This window comes from Vombatus ursinus, unplaced genomic scaffold (genome assembly GCF_900497805.2).
Source record: "Vombatus ursinus unplaced genomic scaffold, bare-nosed wombat genome assembly UNPS02009205.1, whole genome shotgun sequence".
NCBI classification, from domain to species: domain Eukaryota; kingdom Metazoa; phylum Chordata; class Mammalia; order Diprotodontia; family Vombatidae; genus Vombatus; species Vombatus ursinus.
The window spans coordinates 10,213,443-10,235,570 of NW_020948983.1; the positions used below are offsets into that span (position 1 = coordinate 10,213,443).

The window sequence follows — 22,128 nt, forward strand, 5'->3', positions numbered from 1 at the left end:
TTTCTCATCTAGAATGCAGATTTTGCCAGGAGCCCACCCTCAGTCCCACAGTTAATGTTTTCTACGTGATGAAATTATTTTCATTACTTTTTATTTAATTGTTTCTGTACATGTTACATTCTACCACCACTCGACCCACACAGTAGAATGTCAGCCCTTTGAAGGTAGAGATTGCTCTTCATTTTTGTCTTTGCATCTCCAGAGATGGTTTCCACAGGTCTCTATAGTTGGTGGTTAATAAATTTTGCTAAATTGATAAATTGAAATTCGCAGGCAGACAGTGTATCAAAACTGGGTTTGGCATTGTGGTTGCTCAGTAAATATCCATTGACTGATACTATGTATATCTATATCAACAAATTGCCATGATTGGAGCATTCCAGGAGGTGAAAAGGATGGTAAATGGACAAGAACCCATTTTTATGTCTATTTTTGGTGGAAATCTTTCTAAAATGCATTCTACCAAAAACAGATTTTTAAATGTTAAATATTGGTTCTTGAAGCCTTGGACTTTTCAGAAAACTGCGTTTCAGTGCAATTCCTTCCTTAAGAGTGTCTGAGAGAGGAGGCGTTAGTGTGCTTTCTTTCAGGCAGAAATTAGGCATTAGTTTAACCCAGCAATTTGTGTCCTGATGAAATAGATGACCCCACCATACCCACCTGGCAAATCTCTAACTTTGAGGAGCAGCCTCATTTATTATGATTAAGGTAAAAGATAACAGTTTCAGGTGGATAAAGCAAGAGTAAGAACAGATACTACTCTCAGAGGTAAAGATGTGATTTTCATACACATATTGCCAGAAATAAACAATGAAACAACTACTGAGAAAGTGGAATTTACATAGCAACACTGTTTCTAAAACAGATTTCTAAGCCACCCCCTATGCATAGGCAAGGAATGCTCATAAAGCAAACATTTTTAAGTACCTACTATGTGCAAGGGGGAGATGCAAAGATAAACTTTGGTCAACTGTACTCACAGAGCTTATAATTCAGATGAGGGAGATTTAAAAAAAATAGAGAGTTATAATGCAAATTATAATGTGAAAAATGAATACTCATCCACACATGAAATACTATAAGATAAAATTTCATGTAATTGAGGAATTGGGGAAGACGCTGGGGAAGATCTGAACTGGGCAATGATAGATGGGTAGGATTCTAACAGATAGAGAAGGGAGGAAAAGAGAAGTTAGGTAACAAAGGTGTGGAAGCAGGAAATTTTGGGTCATATTGGGAGTATAGTGAGTTTGGTTTAAATCAATGGATTTGATTCCACTCATGGTCCAGATCAGCACAGAGACACAGAGGTCTGAAGATTCCGGAAAGTCTAACACAGAAAACAATGCATGGAGACATCCAGCCCAGGGACCGAAATAGGGCCAATGATAGGGAAATGGGGCAAGAAGAGGTCCTGGATCTAGTATGTAGGGGTATAATACCAAAAAGAAAACAGAAATGGGTACAAACTGGCAACTCTGTCACTTATACTCCTGAACTCAGTCAGAGATCTACTAAAGACTGAGAATGGGGCCTGCACTTAGGAGTTGTGGAACTGGTTAGGGAGTGGTTGTGGACAGACTTTATTCTGCACAATGAACAAGAACAGATGTAGATAGCAGTCTAGTGGCTCTGATCCTGGAATGAGGCTACAGACCCAATCCCAGCCTGGTCTTAATCCTATAGCTGAAAAACCAAGTCAGAAAGTTCAAAGGGGAGAACCTGGAGGTCTCTTTCTCTGAACCTTTAGAGCCTTCCAGATAGCTGATAGTGGCTAAGGCTAACAGTAGTCCACTGGAACTCCAAAAAGGCACAATCCTGAAGTGGTATTGCTCAGACTCAAACCCAGGTGAGGAACTTTTAAAGTTCAGCCCATGAGAGTAACAATCATACTTCATCCTGGATCACACAGCTGAAAGCATCTAAGTCCCCACTGTGAGCTGTCCCTGAGATCCATGAGTAGTACATATGTCAATATACTGAGGAAAGCAGCAGTAGTACCTAAAATAACACAAAACAGAACCAATCATGTCCCAGACATTCCTTCCAGAAGTGTGCAAATTCCTGGTCCTAATGCAAAGGGTAAAGTTACAAAGGAAGCCTGGAAAACAGAGAATAAGAAAAAATAGAATCCCACCATAAAGACCTATTATGATGACAGGGACATACAAGACACAAATCCAAAAGAAGAGAATGATTTCAAAACATCTACAAGCAAAGCCTCAAAGAAAACCATAGCTTGGACACAAGTACAACTAGAATTTCTAAAAGAAAGTAAGAAAGAATTATTGAAATAATTTTATAAATAAAATGGGGGTAGACTGGAAATGAAAAGAGTTATAAAGAAAATGTTAGGAAGATGAATTAACAGCCTTATTTAAGAAGTATACGATCTTTCTCAAGCAACTGAGTCCTTAAGAATTAGAATGGACCAAGCAAAGTTAATGACTCGACAAATCAACAAGAAATATTAAGACAAAATCAAAATACTGAAAAAAATAAAAGAAAGTGTAAGCCATATCTTATCAAAAGCAACTGACTTAGGAAAAAAGATCAAGGGGAGGCAACCTAAGAATACTTAGACTACCTGTAAGTTATAATCAAGAGAAAGAGATAGAGAAACTGAACATCACATTTTGATGTATCATAAAAGAAAATTGTCCAAAAATATTAGGACCAGAAAGCAAAGTAGAAATAGAACACATCAGTCACTTCCTAAAAGAAAGCCCCAAATGAAAATTGCCCATGATATTATACCATAAATCAAGAACTTTCAGTTCAAAGGAAAAATATTGCAAGCTTCCAAAAAATAAAGAATTCAGTTACCAAGAAGCCAGTCACAATCATGCAAAATTCATTGCCACCACTATAAAGGAATAGAAAGCTTGTAATATGATATTCTAAAAGGCAAAAGATAGAGTCTTACTATTACTACTACTACTACTACTACTACTACCATACCACCACTACCACCACCACCATCACTACGACAACTACTACTACTACTACTACTACTACTACTACTACTACTTCAAAAACAAACTGATACAGAAAAACTAAGCATTATCCTATAAGAGAGAAATGAACCTTTTATGAAATAGAGGATTTAAAAGCATTCCTGATAAAAACACCAGATCTAAGCAGAAACCTTGAAATATAAACAGAGGAGTCACGAGAAACATAAAAAGGTAAATATGAGCAAGAAATCAGAAGAGATTAAATAACAATGAAATGTTTACATCTTAATAGGAACAAATGTCCTTTCAGAACATTAATAGCATCAAAGGTCATAGTGGGAGTTAAATGAGACAGAGAGCCTGGGAGTGGCTCTGTTATGTTTTGATTATCAGAAAAGAAGAAAAGAAAGGGAAGGGAATAGGAATATACTAGGTGGGGGAAAGGGAGAAGGAAGTATAGGAGAAATTATTTCACATAATTTGGGTGTGCAAATAGAAGACTATACAAACAAGGAGGTGGGGGGAGCAGGTAGCATTTCAACGTCATTTTTATCTGCACTGGCCAAAAGAAGAGAGAATACACACAGAAACAGAGAGAGAGAGAGAGAAAGAGAAGGAGAGAGAGAGAGAGAGAGACAGAGAGAGAGAGAGAGACAGAGACAGAGACAGAGAGACAGAGAGAGAGAGAAAGTTGGGTGCAGAAATATATTTCACTCAACAGGAAAACAGGAGAGAATACAGAACAGGGAAGGGTAAAAAAAGGGAAAGTAGATTTGGAAGGGGTAAGTCATAAGCAAAACAAAGCAGACATAAAAGGTAGATAATGATGAGTTATTTAAAAGTAAAGAAGGGAAGGGAAAAGATGTGATTACAGTCTAAGTGAGGAAAAGAGAAGAAAGGAAAGGGAGTGGAAATAGATTGCATCAATTTACAGAAGAGAATAAACACTTACATAATACCTACTATGTGCCAGACACTGTGCTAAGCACTTTACAAATATCTCATTTGATCCCCACAACAACCCTTCAAGGTAGGTGCTATTATTATCCCCATTTTATGGTGGAGGAAACTGAGATTAAGTTACTTGCCCAGAGTCCATAAGTGTCACAGGCTGAATATGAACTGAAGGTTTTTCTGACTCTAGGCCCCGTACTCTATTTACTATGCCGAGAAGCTACCTACCTTGGATCACTGGTGCTGACCACACTGCTCACTCACTACTCTCTTCTTTGTAAAGAGTAGGCAGGAAGCAAGGGAAAGAAAAGAGCATAAGAAATTAGGATGGGGGAGAGAAGCATATTTTAGGACAGGAGACATCCCAGCAGGTCAGCAACAAGCCCCACCTCAGCAAACCAGTCAGAGATCCTGAGGCCCAGCGTGGTGGAGCAGGCAACCCACCACATGCCTCAGCATGTTCAGGAGAACAGTCAGACTCTGGCTCTGAGAACTACCACATGCTTCAGCATAGCCCTGGGCAGACAGGCCTTCTCCAGTGGTGGGACCTCCACACACTTTAGTGTAGCCCAGGGGAAACACATAAACAACCCACTGGGCTTTAGCACATGTCAGACACTACCACTAGAACCCTAGCTCAGCACCAGGTAAACTGCCAGATCCCTACAGCTTCCAGTAGTACCAACCACACCTCCATCCAACCCCCTTAGCACAGCATTAGACACTAGGGACCCCATAGCCTCAGGGCAACATCAAGGCAGCACCATGTAAACAACCAGAGTCTGTAACCCTGGCACAAGAAACCTAAGACAGTGCCCCTTCCACCCTGGGAGCAGAGCTCAAATTTGAAAGAAAGGAAAAAGGCCAAAAATAAATAAATAAATAAAAGGGTGAGCAGAAAACAACCACAAAATGAATAAATAAATAAATGATCTGACCATAGAAAGAAAGTTATCATGGTGACAGTGAAGACCAAGACATGAACTCAAAAGAGAACAACACTATCAAAACATGTATGGGCAAAACATTAAAAAAAAATGGGAAGTGGTCTCAAGCCTAGAAAGAACTCATGGAAGAGCTCAAAAAGGAGCTTAAAAATTATATGAGGGGTGGAGTAAAAGCAGTGACTGTGACTGTGACTGTGGGGAGAGAGAAAAACTTGGTCCTAGTCCCAGCCCCAAACGTGGCCCTGGGGCAGCAGCCGTTTCTAGAGCTTCTGACCCACAGACTAAGGGAGAATCAAGTGGCTGATCATAGGGGGATTGCAGGGATCTCTTTACTAGTGCTGAGGCAAGAATCTCTTGCTTTGCCCATGCTTGGATCTGGGTCACAGTTCTAGGTAGCGGTCCTGGGGCAAGGAGGAGCGCTGGCGTGGTGGAGCTTGTGGTGGCAGTGGAGAGGAAATCCTCCTCACAGTTCCAAGGCAGAAAAGAGTGCTTGTGGTCTTTCATAGAGCAGAGCACAGGCCAGGAAAGGAGTGAACACCTCATTGCTTATCATACCACCTTGGAGGAACTGAAAATTTACACGTCGCTAGAAGTAGCTCTGAAAAGAGCTTCACAAAACCCCCAAAGCTTGGGACAGTACATTCTCCACATTGGAAGCAGACCCCTACCTTAACAAAGAGTGAAAAAACAAAGTTGCAAAAAAAGTCAGACCATAGAATCTTTTTTTGGCAACAAAGAAGATCAAAACATATAACCTGAAGAAGACAACAAAGTCAAAGCTCCTATATCCAAAGCCTCCAAGAAAAATATGAATCAGTCCCAGGCCATGGAAGAGCTCAAAAAGGATTTTGAGAAACAAGTAAGAGAAGTAGAGGAAAACTGTGAAGAGAAATGAGAGTCATGCAAGAAAATCATGAAAAACAAGTCAACAGCTTGCTAAAGGAAACCAAAAAAAAAAAATACTAAAGAAAATAATACCTTAAAAAAACAGCCTAAACCAAATGGCAAAAGAGGTCCAAAAAGCCAATGAGGAAAAGAATGTCTTAAAAAGCAAAATTGGCCAAATGGAAAAGGAAGTCAAAAAGCTTACTGAAGAAAATGCTTCCTTAAAAATTAGAATTGAGCAATTGGAAGTTAGCAACTTTATGAGAAATCAAGACACTGTAAAACAAATTCAAAAGAATGAAAAAATAGAAAACAATGTGAAATATCTCACTGGAAAAACAACTGACCTAGAAAATAGATCCAGGAGAGAGAATTTTAAAATTATTGAACTATCTGAAAGTGATGATCAAAAAAAGAGCATAGACATCATCTTTCAAGAAATTATCAAGGAACACTGCCCTGATATTTTAGTATCAGAAGGCAAAATAGAAATTGGAAGAATCCACTGATCACCTGCTGAAAGAGATGCTCAAAGGAAAACCCCTAGGAATATTGTAGCCAAATTCCAGAGTTCCCAGGTCAAGGAGAAAATATTGCAAGCAGCCAGAAAGAAACAATTCAAGTATTGTGGAAACACAATCAGGATAGCACAAGATTTAACAGCTTCTACATTAAGGGACCACAGGGCATGGAATATAATATTCTGGAGGGCAAAGGAGATATGATTGCAACCAAGAATCACCTACTCAATTTTGCTGGGTAACAATTCTTCAGGGGAAAAAATGGTCATTCAGTGAAATAGAGGACTTTCAAGGATTCTTGATGAAAAGACCAGGACTGAATAGAAAATTTAGGGGTGAGAGAGAATTATACCAGGAGAAGGAGAAAGGGAGAGGTAGAATGGGGTAAATTATCTCTCATAAAACATACAAGAAAAAGCTTTTACAGTGGAGGGGAAATGGGGGAAGGTGAGAGGGAATGAGTGAATCTTAACTCCATAGGATTTGGCTTAAGGAGGTAATAACATACACACACAATTGGCTATGGAAATCTATCTTAACCTACAGGAAAATAGGGGGGAAAAGGGACAAGAGAGCAGGGGGATGATAGAGGGGAGGGCAGACTGGGGGAGGGGATAATCAGAAGCAAACACCACTGAGGAGAGACAGGGTCAAAAGAGAGAATAGAATAAATGGGGGGCGGAATAAGATGAAGGGAAATATAGTTAGTTTTTCACAACATGACTAGTATGGAAGTGTTTTGCGTGACTACACATGTATAACCTGTATTAAGTTGCTTGCCTTTTCTTTTTTTTTTTGTTTTTGTTTTTTAGGCAACTGGGGTTAAGTGACTTGCCCAGGGTCACACAGCTAGTAAGTATCAAGTGTTTGGTCTGAGGCTGGATTTGAACTCAGGTCCTCCTGACTTCAGGGCTGGTGCTCTATCCACTGCGGCACCTAGCTGTCCCAGTTGCTTGCCTTTTCAATGAGGGTGGGTAGAGAGGGATGAAGGGAGAAAATTTGGAACCCAAAGTTTTTGAAAACACATGATAAAAAAAATTGTTTTCACATGCAACTGGGAAATAAGAAATACAGGAAATGGGGTATAGAAATTCTATCCTACTCTACAGGAAAATAGAAGGGAAAGGGGATAAGAGAATGTGCGGAGAGATAGAAGGGAGGGCAGATTAGGGGAAGGGTTATTCAGAATGCATGCCATTTTGGGGTGGGGGGAAGGGCAAGATGGGGAGAAAATTTGGAACTCAAAATCTTGTGGTTTAAAATTTAATAATTTAAATAAAATAAAATAAAAAATAATACAAAAATTATATGAGAGGTATAAGAAAAATTGGAAAAAGAGAACAATGAAAGATAATTATGAAACAAAAAGAGTCAACAGTTTGGAAAACTGCTTAAAAAGTAGAATTGGCCAAATGGAAAAGGAGATACAAAAATCCACTGAAGAAAACTACTCCTTAAAGAGTACAATTGGCCAAATGGAAAAGAAAGTACAAAAGCTAATTGAGGAAAACAACACCTTAAAAGTGAGAATTAGGCAACTGGTAGCTAATGTATCTATGAAACATAAAGAATCTAACAAATTCAAAAGGATGAAAAAATAGAAGAAAATGTGAAATACCTCATAGGAAAAACAACTGACCTGGAAAACAGATCCAGGAGAGACAATATTAGAATCATTGGACTACCTGAAAGCCATAATCAAAAGGAGGACCTAGACAGCATCTTTCAAAAAAAAATTATCAAGGAAAACTGCCCTGATATCCTGGAACTAGAGGGCAACATAGGCATTGAAAGAATCCACTGATCACCTCAGGAAAGAGATCTCAAAATAAAAACTCTAAGCAATATTACAGTCAAATTTAGAATTATCAGGTCGAGGAAAAAATACTACAAGTGGCCAGAAAGAAACATTCAGATATCAGGGACTCACAATCAGGACTGCACTGGACTTGGCAGCTGCAACATTAAAGAATCAGAGGTCATGGAACATGATATTCCAGAAGGCAAAGGAAATAGGACTAAAACCAAGAATCACTTATCTAGCAAAATTAAGCATGATTCATCAAGGGGAAAAGTCATTATTTAATGAAATAGAAGGATTTCAAGATTTCATAAGAAGACCAGAATTAAACCAAAAATTTGACCTCCAATATCAAGATCCAAGAGAAGAATCAACAGGTCAAGAGGGAAAAGAAAACATTAGGGATTCAGTAGAGTTAAACTATTTATACCCCTACATGGGAAGATGCTACTTGTAATTCTTAAAAAAAAATCATAACTACTAGTACAGCTAGAAGGAATATACGTAGACAGAGGGTATGGGTACAAGGTGAATTTGAGGGAATGATATAAAAAATAAGGGATGAAAAAGAGTACACTGGGTACAGAATGAAGGGAGAGGTAGAATGTGGTAAATTATTTCACATAAAGAGGTGCAAAAGACCTATTACAGTGGAGGGGAAGATGGGAGGGTGGGTGATGAGCATCTCTTGAACATTACTCTCATCAATATTGGCTCAAAGAGGGAATCATATATACAATCAGTTGAATATAGAAATCTATCTTACCTGACAGGGAAGTAGGAGGAGAGGAGATCAAGTAAAGTGAGGAGTGGTGGAGAATGACAGAAGAGAGGACAGATCAAGGGAGGTGACAGACAGAAGCAAAACACTGGTGAGGACGGAAAGAGTGAAAGGAGAGAGAGGACAATCAGGAGGAAGAATAAGATGGAGGGAAATACATAAGTAGTAATCATAATTCTGAATGTGAATGAGATGAACTCTCTCATCAAATAGAAACAGCAGAGTGGATTAAAAACCAGAATCCTACAATATGTCATTTACAAGAAACACACTTGAAGCAGAGACTCTCACAGAGTAAAGGTAAGGGGCTGGAGCAGAATATATTATGCTTCAGCCGAAGTAAAAAAGCAGGGATAGCAATCCTGTTATCAGATAAAGTAAATGCGAAAATAAACCTAATTAAAAGAGATAAGGATGAAAACTTTATCTTGCTAAAGGTACACCATAGACAATGAAGCAATATCAATACTAAACATATATACACCAAGTGGTATAGGATCCAAATTCTTTTTTGTGGAGCGGGGCTAGGTAATGGGGTTAAGTGACTTGCCCAGGGTCACACAGCTAGTAAGTGTTATGTGTCTGAGGCCGGATTTGAACTCAGGTCCTCCTGAATCCAGGGCCAGTACTCTATCCACTGCGCCACCTAGCTGCCCTAAGGATCCAAACTCTTAAAGAAGCTAAATGAGTTACAGAAAGGAATAGGCCACAAACATAGACTAGCGGAGGACCTCAACAGTCCACTCCCAGAACTCAATAGATTCAACCTAAAAAGTAAACAAGAAAGAAACTAAGGAGGTAAACAAAATATTAGATGGGGAAAATAATAGAACCTACCTCACAGGGTTGTTGTGATGATCAAATGAGATATTTGTAAAATGCTTAACACAATGCCAGGCACAGAATAGGTGCTAAATAAATACTTGTTTCTCCCTTGCCCCCCCAAAAATAGAGTATTAAAAAAGTTTGATATGATAGATTTTTGGCATGATTTAAACATAAGGGGTGACACCATAAACAAATTAGAAGAGTAAGGAATAGTCAGTCTACCTGTTAGATCTATGGGGAAGGAAAGAACTCATGCCCAAACAAGAGATAGAGACCATTAAAAAATGTAAAATAGATAATTTTGATTACATTAAATGAAAAGGCTTTTGTAAAAACCAAACCAATGCAATCAAGATTAGAAGGAAAGCAGAAAGCTGGGAAACAGTCTTTACAGCAAGTGTCTCTGTTAAAGGCCATATTTCTCAAATATACAGAGAATTAAGTCAAATTTACAAGAATATAAGTCATTCCCCAATGGATAAATGGTCAAAGGATATGAAGAAGAAGTGTTCAGATGAAGAAATCAAAACTATCTATAGGCATATGAAGAAGAGTTCTAACTCACTTTTGATTAGAGAAATGCAAATCAAAACAACTCTGAGGTACCACCACACACCTATCAAATTGGCCAATATGACAAAAAAGGAAAATAATAAATGTTGGAAAGGAGATGGTAAAATTGGGACACTAATGCACTGTTGGTGGAGTTGTGAACTAATCCAACCATTCTGGAGAGCAATTTGGAACTATGCTCAAAGGGCAATCACTATGCATATCCTTTGATCTACCAATACTACTACTAGGTCTATATACCAAAGAGATCATAAGAAAGGAGTTTGCACACTACATGTGCAAACATTTTTATAGCAGCCCTTTTCATGGTGGTAAAATATTGGAAATTGAGAGGATGCTCATCAATTGGGGAATGGCTAAACACACTGTATTATATGAATATAATACAATACTATTGTTCAATAAGAAATTATGAACAGACAGATTTCAGAAAAACCTGGAAAGATTGTATGAACTGATTGAAAGTAAAATGAGCAGAACCAGAAAAACATGGTACACAGCATCAGCAACATTGTATAATGATCAACTATGAATGACTCTGCTCTTCTCAGCAATACAATCATTCAAGACAAGCAGAAAGGAATCACCAAGGAAAATGCTATCCATATCCAGATAGAGGACTGACGGACTCTGAATGTAGATCAAAACACATTTTTCCACTCCCTTTATTATTTCTCGTGTTTTTTTTCCTTTTGATCTGCTTCATCTTCCACAACTGTGACTAATATGGAAATATTTTTACACGATAGCACGTGTATAAACTGTATCAAATTGCCTAGCCTTTTTGGAAGGGAGAGGGGAGGGAGGGAGAAGAATTTATAACTCAAACTCTTGTAAAAATGAATGCTGAAAACATTCTTTTCATGTAACTGGTGAAAAAAATAAAATACTATTCAAAATTTTAAAAAAATTAGGGTGGAAGGAAACCCACAATTAACTATCATAATTGTCAGTAGTAATGGATTAAGCTCATACATAAAAGGGAAGAGGGTGTTAGAGTGGTTTAGAAAGCAGAACACAATGACAACTTTGAGAGACCTAAAAACTTTAATCAATAAAATGATCAACCGCAGTTCCAGAAAACCATGATGGAACATGCTACTCACCTCCTGACAGAGGAGTGATAGGCTCAAGGTGTAGAATGACACATTTTTTTAGCATGGCCAATGCAGGAATTTGTTTCACTTGGTTGTGCATGCTTTTTTTTAAAAACTGTTTTTACCCAATTACATGTAAAAATAAATTTTAACATTTGTTGTTTTGTTTAGCTCCAAATTCTACAACTTCCCCTAGTCTCTTTCCCTCTCCCTGAAACAGTAAGCAATCTGATTGGTTATACCCAGGTAATCATGTAAAACATTTCCATAGTAGTCATTTGCTATGAGAAATTTCAAACAAAAGAGAAAGGAAGAAAGAAAGTGAAAAAGTATCATGCTGCAGTCTGTATTCAGACATCAGTTCTTTCTCTGGAGGCAGATAGGATTTTCATCACAAGTCCTTTGGGATTGTCTCAGATCACTATATTGCTGAGAATAGCTGTCATTCACAGTTCTTCATCATACAATATTGCTGTTACTGTATTCAATGTTCTCCAGGTTTTTCTCACTTCACTTTGCATCAGTTCATGTAAGTCTTTCCAGTTTTTTTTTCTGAAATCATCCTGCTTGTCATTTCATAGAGCACAATAATGTTCCTTTACAGACATATACCACCACTTGTTCAATCATTCCCCAATTGATGGACATCTCCTTCATTTCTTATTCTTAACAACCACAAAAAGAGCTGCTTTAAATATTTTTATACAAATAGGTTATTTTTCCCTTTTTTGAATGTCTTTGGGATATAGACCTAGCAGCAGTATTGCTGGATCAAAGGGTATGCATAGCTTTATAGCCCTTTGGACATGGTTCCAGATCGCTCTCCAGAATGAAGACTTCACCAATAGTAGTTGTACATACTTTTTACAAGTTTTTTTTTCTTTTTCCAAGCCAGAGGGAGCCATAAATTCAAAAAGATCTGAGGTCAAATCTTTAGCTGTAAAATGGGGGTAATAATAACACCTACCTGGCATGTAAAATCCCATCTTCTACCAAAAGCCTTTCCCGATCTCTCTTCATTCTAGTGCTTTCCCTCTGTTACTTCCTATTTATTCTGTATAGAGGTTATTTATACATATTTGTTTTGTTGTCTTCTCCTCCATTAGATTGTGAGTTCCTTGAGGGTAGGAACTATCATTTTGCCTCTTTTTGTATTCTCTGCTGTAGCAGAGTATTTGACACATATTAAGTGTTTAATAAATGTTTATTGACTGACTGACTGACTCCACAACTCTCTTTTGACAAAACTGGCATAATATACATTTCCTGACCTTGACATGCCACCTACAGCCCTTATATAACCACATAAGCCATTCTCTCAATCTTAGAACATACACCCTCTCCATCTCCATTTCTCAGAATCCTTGTCTTTCCTTCATTCCTCAACTCAGGTACCACTTTCTCCATGAAACCACCTGATTCCCTCAGGAGACACCAGACAAACCTTGCCTGCTTCACAGTGTTGTTGCAGTCTGTCTTGGCTATGATCTCTAGTTTATAGTAAAAGCTACAAATGAACTGAGAAATTTCCATTCTCCAAACATGAAGCTCAAGTCAACTCCATGGGAAAGAATGGGGATTAGAGACTGAAATCATGACAAGTATCGTCTTTCCTGATTTATTTTGTTTTTCATTTCAGGATTAACCAGGACATGTCCTTTCCCTATGACCCAGCTAGCAGGATGCAGCTGTCCTCAACAACACCTGATGCCCCGATCCTCACACTCAGTGGAAAATTCTAGCAATGCTTGAATTCTAGAGATGCCAGGAAAACCAACCCCTTCAAGAGGAAATGATACTCAAGCTTCTGCAAAGCTAAATCAGAGTGATGCAAAAACTTTTAGGGATGATCTCTTCATAGCAATTGCAAAGACAAATTTATCATGATGGAGAGGTGGAGGTGAGTCTTTGAAAAGGAAATTCTGTCTTCAAGGATGCTCAAAAAGTAACAATTCTCAGAATACTCATTTATATCAGAGGGTGCCAGAGAAGAAGCAACATTAAAATAAGAAGAAAAAAAGCTGATCAAAATTATCAGGATTCTTCAATCTAGAAAGACAAATGCAACAACTATAACAATAATAATAATGACCATCATAATCTAGTCTTACATTTGTAAAGGGCTTTAAAGTTTTCAAAGCACTTCACATATATTATCTAATCTGGCCCCATTCAATATCTATGCATATTCTTCAAGGCCTGGCTCAAATGCTACATCCTTCCTTGATTTCACTACACAGTAGCAATTTCTACTCAGGCTTTTTTTAAACCAATTTTGTGAGGGAAGGGAAAGGAAAGAACATTTATATAGCACATACTACGTGCCCGGATTATTGTGCTAAGCACTTCTTACAAATATACCATTTGATCCTTACAATAACCCTGCAAGATAGGTATAAATTATTATCCCCATTTTACAGTTAAGGAAAGAGGCAAAACAGAGGTTAAGTGACTTGCCTAGGGTCACACAGTTAGTAAGAGTCTAAGGTCATATTTGAACTCAGGACTTCCTGACTCTGGGCCCAACACATTATGCACTGCAATATCAGCGGCCTCTGGTGAGGGTCTTTTTGAAATATAAATTAATATATTCTACTATGGAACTGTGATTTAAGTACATGTCTTATCTCCCCTTACTAGATTATAAAATTTTGGAGGGCAAGAATAGATTCTTCTTTGTATCCCCTAGTACTTAGTGCAGGACTTTACTCGTATTAGACACTTAATAAATGTTTTATCAGTGAATGGCAAGAGCAGGTATAATTATACACAGTCTATAAATCAGGAAACTGGGGCCCAGAGAGAAGTGGTTTGTCCCAGAAGAAATGGCAGTTAATAGCAGAATCAGGCAAGAGCTTAGATCTTTGTAACTCCCAGAACAGCGAGCTTTTCACTGTATCCTGTAAATTCCCTCTATTCTATTCAGGAAATCATGCAGGGTACAGATTTCCTTAACATAGGCTTATGCACAAAATACCAAAACACTTGAAGTAGTAGTCCATTCAGTCAAAGGGTAAGTCCCTTTCTCTTTCTCTCTCTCTCTGTCTCTCTCTGTCTCTCTCTCTGTCTCTCTGTCTCTCTCACACACACATACACACACACACACACACCCCTACCTGAAGCAGTATGAAACAGTATTCATTGAATCTCAACACAAGAGAAAGTAGAGACTGACAGTAGAAATAGACTTCACTGACTAATAGGTAGCTATGTTTCATAGGATCTTAGAGCATGAAGGGCCCTTAAAAAAAGTCATGTCATCCAATCCCCTCATTTACAAATGATGAAACTGAACCCAACAGTACTTAAATGACTTACCCAAGGTTACAAGACTAATGAACAGCAAAGCAGGAATTTGAACCTAGGTCTTCTGATTCCTTTCCACTACAACAAGCTACTTAACAGATTTTTGGAGAGAAATTATGAAAATATAACCCTATCCTTAGGAATTTCATCCCTCCCTCTAAACTTATCCCTCATTTCTTGGCAGAAACAGAACCCTGGCCTCATTTCTAAAATATAGAGAGAGCTGAGTCAAATTTATAAGAATACAAGTCATTCCCCAATTGATAAATGGTCAAAGAATATGAACAGGCAGTTTTTTCTTGTTCTGTTTTGTTGTTTTTGTTTTGTTTTGTTTTGTTTTGTGTTAGGCAATTGGGGTTAAGTGACTTGCCCAGGGTCACAAAGCTAGTAAAGTGTCGAGTGTTTGGTTTGAGGTCAGATTTGAACTCAGGTCCTCCTGACTTCAGGGCCTCTATCCACTACACCACCTAGCTGCCCCTGAACAGGCAGTTTTTAGAGGAATAACTTAAAGCTATCTATAGTCATATGAAAAAAATGTTTTAAATCACTATTGATTAGAGAAATGCAAATCAGAATGATTCTGAGGTACCACACCACACTGATCAGATTGGCCAACATGACAAAACAGGAAAAAGGTAAATGTTGAAGAAGATGAGGGAAAGTTGGAACAATAATGCATTGTTGTTGGAATTGTGAACTGATCAAACCATTCAGGAGAGCAATTTGTATCTATACCCAAAGAGCTATAAAAATGTGCATACCCTTTGACCCAGCAATAGCACTTCTAGGGCCGTATCCCAAAGAGACCATACAAATGAGAAAAGGACCCACATGTACAGAAGTATTTATAGCAGCTCTTTCATTGTGGCAAAGAATTGGAAATTGAGAGGATGCCCACCAATCATGGAATGGCTGAACAAGTTGTGGTATATAAATATAATGGAATACTATTGTGCTGTAAGAAATGAGTAGGTGGACTTCAGAAAAACCTGGAAAGACTTATATGAACTGATGTTGAGTGAAGTGAGCAGAACGAGAAGACCATTGCACACAGTGCCACACTGTGTGATGACTGACTCTGATAGACTTAGCTCTTCTCAGCATTGCAAGGATCTAAGACAACTCCAAAAAACTCATGATGGAAAATGCTATCCCCATCCAGAGAAAGAACTATGGGGTCTGAATGCATAGGGAAGCATACTATTTGCTCTCCTTTTCTTTTGTTGTTTTGTTTTGTTTCTTCCTGTGGTTCCTCCCATTGGTTCTAATTCTTCTTTACATCATGACTAATGTGAAATTAAACTTAATATTAATGTATAAGTAAAACCTATATCAAATTGCATACTGTCTAGGGGAGGCAGGAGGAGAGCGAAGAGGTGGAAATTTAATACTCAAAATCTTATGGAAGTGAATGTTGAAAACTAAAAATAAATAAATAAATAGTTTAATTGAAAAAAAGGAAAAAGAAAAAAAGAAACAGAACCCTGGGTTGAGAGGGACAAAGTTGATCCAGTGAGTGGTAGTCAATGTTTTCAATACCACAGAATTAAAGATAGATCTTTTTGAAAGTGGTTGGAGATATATCTAAACACTTTATAAAAAATCAATAAAGAAATACAGGAGTAAAGGCAGGGACTCACCAGAGCTCTCCCCCAAACCCCTCCAAATACCTTTAAATAATGACTCCAAACAAATTCTAGAGTGGCAGAACCCACAAAAAGATGGAGTGAAACATTTTTCCAGCCCAAGACAATTAAAAGGCCGGCAGGAAAGGTCTGTTTCACCAGGGTACGAGAGGAGCACAGTCCAGTGCAGGCTGTGCCAGCATAGCCTTGGCCCAAGCAAACTAGGAACAGGCCTGGGGTGACTGAATCAGTGACAGTAGTAGTGGTTTTCAGACCTATCAGCCCACAGACACCAAAGACAACTTAGAAGGTCAGCAGGAAAGGTCTGCTTGCACTTGAGTGAGTGGAGCACAGGATAGGAAAACACAACCCCAGCCCTGGAAAACCAGGAGCAGGCCTTGGGAGCCAATCAATCAGCAGTGGCAGTGACTGCTTCCAGAGCTTTCTGCCCACAAATGGTAAGAGAGTTGAACCACTGATCAAAAGGAGATTATAGGGGTCTTTTTGTTGGCACTCAGGCAGGATTCTGTGGCTTTGCTCATACTCAGATCTACAGTCCTAGGTGGCAGTCCCAGGGTGAGGAGGAGCACTAGCGCACCAGAATTTTTGACCACAGTGAAGGAGGGACCTTCCTCACTGTGCCAGTGCAGAAGAGTGCTTATAGACACTCGCAGACCAGAGCACAGGCCAGGACAGTAATAAACACACCTCTCCTTAGATTGTACTACCTTGGAATAACTGAGAGGTAGAGGAAAAATTGGGAAGAGAAATGAGAGTGATGCAAGAAAATCATGAAAAATCAGTCAACAGCTTGGTAAAGAAGTCACAAAAAATACTGAAGAAAATAACACCTTAAAAATAGACTAGGCTAAATGATAAAAGAGCTATAAAAAGCCAGTGAGGAGAATACCTTGAAAAGTAGAGTAGGCCAAATGGAAAAAGAGGCACAGAATTTTACTGAAGAAAAAAAATCCTTAAAAGGTAGAATTGAGGGTCTCGCTGAGGCGATATCAGTGGGCTGTGTCCCCTGGGCAAGAACAGCTTCATGCACTTCTCATCTCAAAGCAACGTGTATGGACTGGCACAGGGCACCCAAGGCTGCAGGGAGCTGCTGGCTGCCACTCTTAAGGGGAAGGTGCTGGGCTTCCACTACCAGGATCTCCAACAAAAAAATTTACTCCGTGACCAAGGAGTTGCAGTTCAACTACATCTGGTGGACGCTGAGATTTTGTTCGTTGGCACGTTCAACAAGTCGTCCCTCAGGCAGGACTTGGTGGTGGGGATCACGTTCATTAAGGACTCCAGGGACAAAGCCAGCCCCTTTCTCAACAGTTACTGTGACTATGAGCGGATCAGAATATAACCTGGACTCCACTGAACACAGCTGCCTGAACCTGGAGCTGCAGTTCATCCCTTTCTAGCTGAACCATGCTGAGGTCCAGGTTGGGGATCAGCTGGAGACAGTGTTTCTGCTCAGTGGGAGCAACCCTGCCACTCATCTGTATAAGGAGAACGAGGGTCTGCATCAGTTTGAGGAGCAGCCAGTGGAGAATCTCTTTCCTGAGCTCACAGACCTGAGCAGCAGCATTCTGTGGCTCCACGTGTCCAGCATCCTGGGTTCAGGCCTGCAACTCACAGCCTTTGGCTGCCAGAGTGGATACATCCAGGTTGCCCGTATCAACTAGACCAGCAGAACTGTGCTGCAGATTTGGACGGTCCAACAGGATGGACCCATCTCCCAAGTTGTTATCTTCAGCCTCCCGGCCCCTGCAGTAGACCCCTCAGCCCCCAAGGAGGAGGAGAAAGAGGCCAAGGAGCTGCCCCCACCCCCAGAGGAGTACAGCGTCCTGGTGGTCAATATGATGGAGCCAGCTGTGGTATATTGAAACGTCCTGTTCCATGGGCTTAGGGATCAAGTGCTGCTGCCAGGGAATGACCAGTTTGACAGTGTCCTATGTGGGTTTGTCACCAATGTGGAGCTGGATGGGAAGTCTGAGATTCTGCTAGGTACCTATGGCCAGGAGCTGCCATGTTACGAGTCCTGCAAGGCTAGGGGCCTGAATTCAGGCCTCCCCAAAGCTGAGGCTGATGCCAGCTTCCACCTGTTGTGGCACCACAGTTTTGTCAGCCCTCTGCTGGCCATGGAACATGTGGATCTGACTGGAGATGGCTTTTGGGAGCTCGCCGTGATCTCCCTGAAGGGTCTGCACATCCTCCAGCACAGCCTAACCCAGATGTCCTGACTGGTCTTGACTCGGCTTTGACAGAGGGCCCAGCAGCACAGATGACAGCCATAGGCAGAGGGAGATGGGCCCAGGATGGCTGAATGTCCAGGCCTTTGAGCCCCCTCATCCATTCCCCTCTAACCTGTCCGTCCTCCACTTGGGGAGTCAGGACAAGGCCCAGGGGCCCCTGCAATAGAGGGGTGGGGTGGGGGGAAATTTTGGAGGTCAGATAATAAACCTGAGAAGAGGCTCTCCTTTCCCCCCCCCCCAAAAAAAAGTAGAATTGATCGAATGCAAAAGGAGTTTCTAAAGCTCACTGAAGAAAATAATTCCTTAAAAATTGGAATTGAACAAATGGAAGTTAATAACTTTATGAGAAATCAAGAAACAATAAAACAAAACCAAAAGAATGAAAAAACAGAAGACAATGTGAAATATCTCATTGGAAAATTGACTGACCTAGAAAATAGATCCAGGAGAGATAATTTTAAAATATTGGACTATCTGAAAGCCAAGATAAAAAAAGACCCTAGATATCTTCTTTTAAGAAATTATCAATAATTTGTCCTAACATTCTAGAACCAGAGGGTAAAATAGAAATTGCAAGAACCCACTGATCCACTGATCACCTCTTGAAAGAGATCCAAAAATGAAAACCCCCAGGAATATTATAGTAAAATTCCAGACCTCCCAGGTCAAGGAGAAAATACTGCAAGCAGCCAGAAAAAAAAAATACAATTCATGTGTTGTGGAGTCAGAGTTAGGCTAATACAAGATTTAGTAGCTTCTACATTAAAGGAATGGAGGACTTGGAATATCATCCTGGGATCAAAGGAGCTAGGATTACAACCCAGAGTCACCTATCCAGAAAAACTGAGTATAATCCTTCAGGTGAAAAAAATGGAATTCAATAAAATAGAGGACTTTCAAGCATTCCTGACAAAAAGACCAAAGCTGAATAGAAAATTTTACTTTCAAATGCAGGACTCAAGAGAAACATAAAAAGGTAAGCAGAAAAGGTACTTAATAAGGTTAAACTATTTACATTCCTACATGGGAAGATGATGCTTGTAACTCATAAAAATTTCTCCTCATTAGGGCAGATAGGAGTATGTACAGACAGAGTACACAAATGTGAGTTGATTATGAAGGGATGATATCTAAAAAAATAAAATTAAGGGGTGAAAGAGGAAATAGTGGGAGAAAGGAAAAGAGAGAGGTGGAATGGAATAAATTATCTCACATAAAAGAGGCAAGCAAAAGCTTTTATAGTGGAGGGGATAAGAGGGGAATTGAAGGGGAGTAAGTAAACCTTGATCTCATCTGAATTGGCTCAAAGAGGGAATAAAATACACACTCAATTGAGTATAGAAATCTATCTTACCCTACGGGAAAGTAAGAGGGGAAGGGAATAAGAGAAAGGGGGGCAGTGATAAAAGGGAGGGCTGATGGGGGGAAGGAGTAGTCAGAAACAAAATATTTTTGAGGACGGACAGGGTGAAAGGAGAGAGAGAAAATAGTAAATGGCATTGGGAGAATAGGTTGGAGGGAAATACAGTTAGCAATAGTAACTGTGAAAAAATTTTTGAAGCAAGTTTCTCTGTTAAAGGCCTCATTTCTCAAAAATATGGAGAACTGAATCAAGTTTATAAAAATAAGAGCCATTCCCCAATTGATAAATGATCCAAAGAAATGAATAGTTTTCAGATGAAGTAATCAAAGTTATCTATAACCATATGAAAAAATGTTCTAACTCACCAATGATTGGAGAAATGCAAATTAAAACAATTCTGAAATATTACCTCATACCTGTCAGATTGGTTAATAGGACAGAAAAGAAAAATGACAAAGAGTGGAGGAGATGTGGGGAAAATGAGGGCCATTAATGCACTATTGGTGGAGTTGTGAACTGATTCAACCACTCTGTAAAACAATTTGGAACTATGCCCAAAAGGCTTTAAAACCATTCACATCCTTTGACCTAGAAATACTACTACTGGGTCTGTATCCCAAAAGAGATTTTTAAAAAAGGAAAAGGATCTATATGTACAAAAATATGTATAATAGCTCTTTTCTGGAGGCAAACAATTGGAAATTGAGGGGATGCCCATCAATTGGGGAATGGCTGAACAAGTTGTGGCATGTGATTGTGATAGAACACTATTGTGCTATGGGAAATGATGAATGGGATGCTCTTGCAAAAGCCTGGAGACACTTGCATGAGCTAATGCAAAGTGAAATGTATTATGTACAAAGTAACAGCAATATTGTAAGATGATCAGCTGTGAGTGACTTAGCTATTCTCAACAATACAACAATCCAAGACAACTCGGAAGGACTTATGATGAAAAATGCTATCCATCCCCAGAGAAAGAATTGATGGTTCTTTCTGAATACAGACTGAAGCCTACTTTTTTGCTTTCTTTATTTTTCTTGAGGATTTTGTTTTGTTTTATTCTGTTTTCTTTCACAACATGACTGTTACGGAAATATTTTGCATGACTACACACATATAACCTATATCAAATTGCTTGCCTTCTCATTGGGGGTGGGCAGTGGGTAGGGAGGAAGGGAAATAATTTGAAACTCCAAGTTTTAAAAAATGAATGTTAAAATTCTTTTTATATGTAATTGGGGGAAAATAATATGCTAAATAAAAATAGGTAAATAAAAGCAATGAAGAAACCCTTTGAGGTTGACTCCTTTTTTTTTCTGAGCCAAATCAGGTCCAGCATGATTAAGTACTTGTAGCCTCTTCAACCATGCAAGGCCAGATAGCCAAGGGTTGCAACAGACATCAGAGAAGACAAGCTAAAGAAGTACATTGAAATACCCTTCCCCTCTCTGCTCCTGCCACACCCACTTCAAATATAAGTAATTATAGAAGGACACTAAGCCAACAAACCCAAGTGACCATTATGCAACCACGAAGGTAATGAGATTGTTGGGAGACAGAGGAGGTGAGACCATCCTCATTCACTGGTTATCAGCCCCAGCAACCCTGAGGCTTTGATTTTGTCTCAGTATTACCATTACTGACAGGGATAATGCTCAGTTATCACCAAATAAATCTACTAAGGAAATGAATTTTACTGTAGTCTCACTGTAGATGAAGCTATGGGGGGAAGGGGGAAATGAGGACAAAGGGGGAAGAGGGAGAGGAGGAGGCAAAGTCAGTTGTAGAAAATGGGAAAATGTTTTATAGCTCTTTTTTCATGTTTCATGAGTGGGATTAATTGGACTCTTTTACTTAGAATAAGACCCAATTTGAGCTTTGGCTTCAATCTCAGAGTCAATACTACTACTCCCCATACTCTGTACATATATACATACACACCATATATGCATGTAGATGTATGTTTACATTCATATATATAGCCCACAGGCCTGGTTTGTATCAAATCTTTTGTGTGTGTATAGCATGTGTATGTATAAATATATATTAGGTTTATATGTGTGTGTATATATATATGTATATACATAAATGTGTGTGTATATATATATACATATATACACTGTGTTCTATGTGTATGTGTATATTTGTGTATGTGCTGTATATATACACGCACACATCCCACAGGCCTTATTTGTATCAAACCTCTATGTATGTATGTATATATATATATAT

At 39.1% G+C, this 22,128-nt stretch overlaps 1 pseudogene; it reads left to right on the forward strand.

The window, feature by feature from the left end:
• The window catches only part of LOC114035479, a 97,455-nt pseudogene extending 78,916 nt beyond the window's left edge, over nt 1-18,539 (forward strand).
• Nucleotides 18,540-22,128: the final 3,589 nt, after the last annotated feature.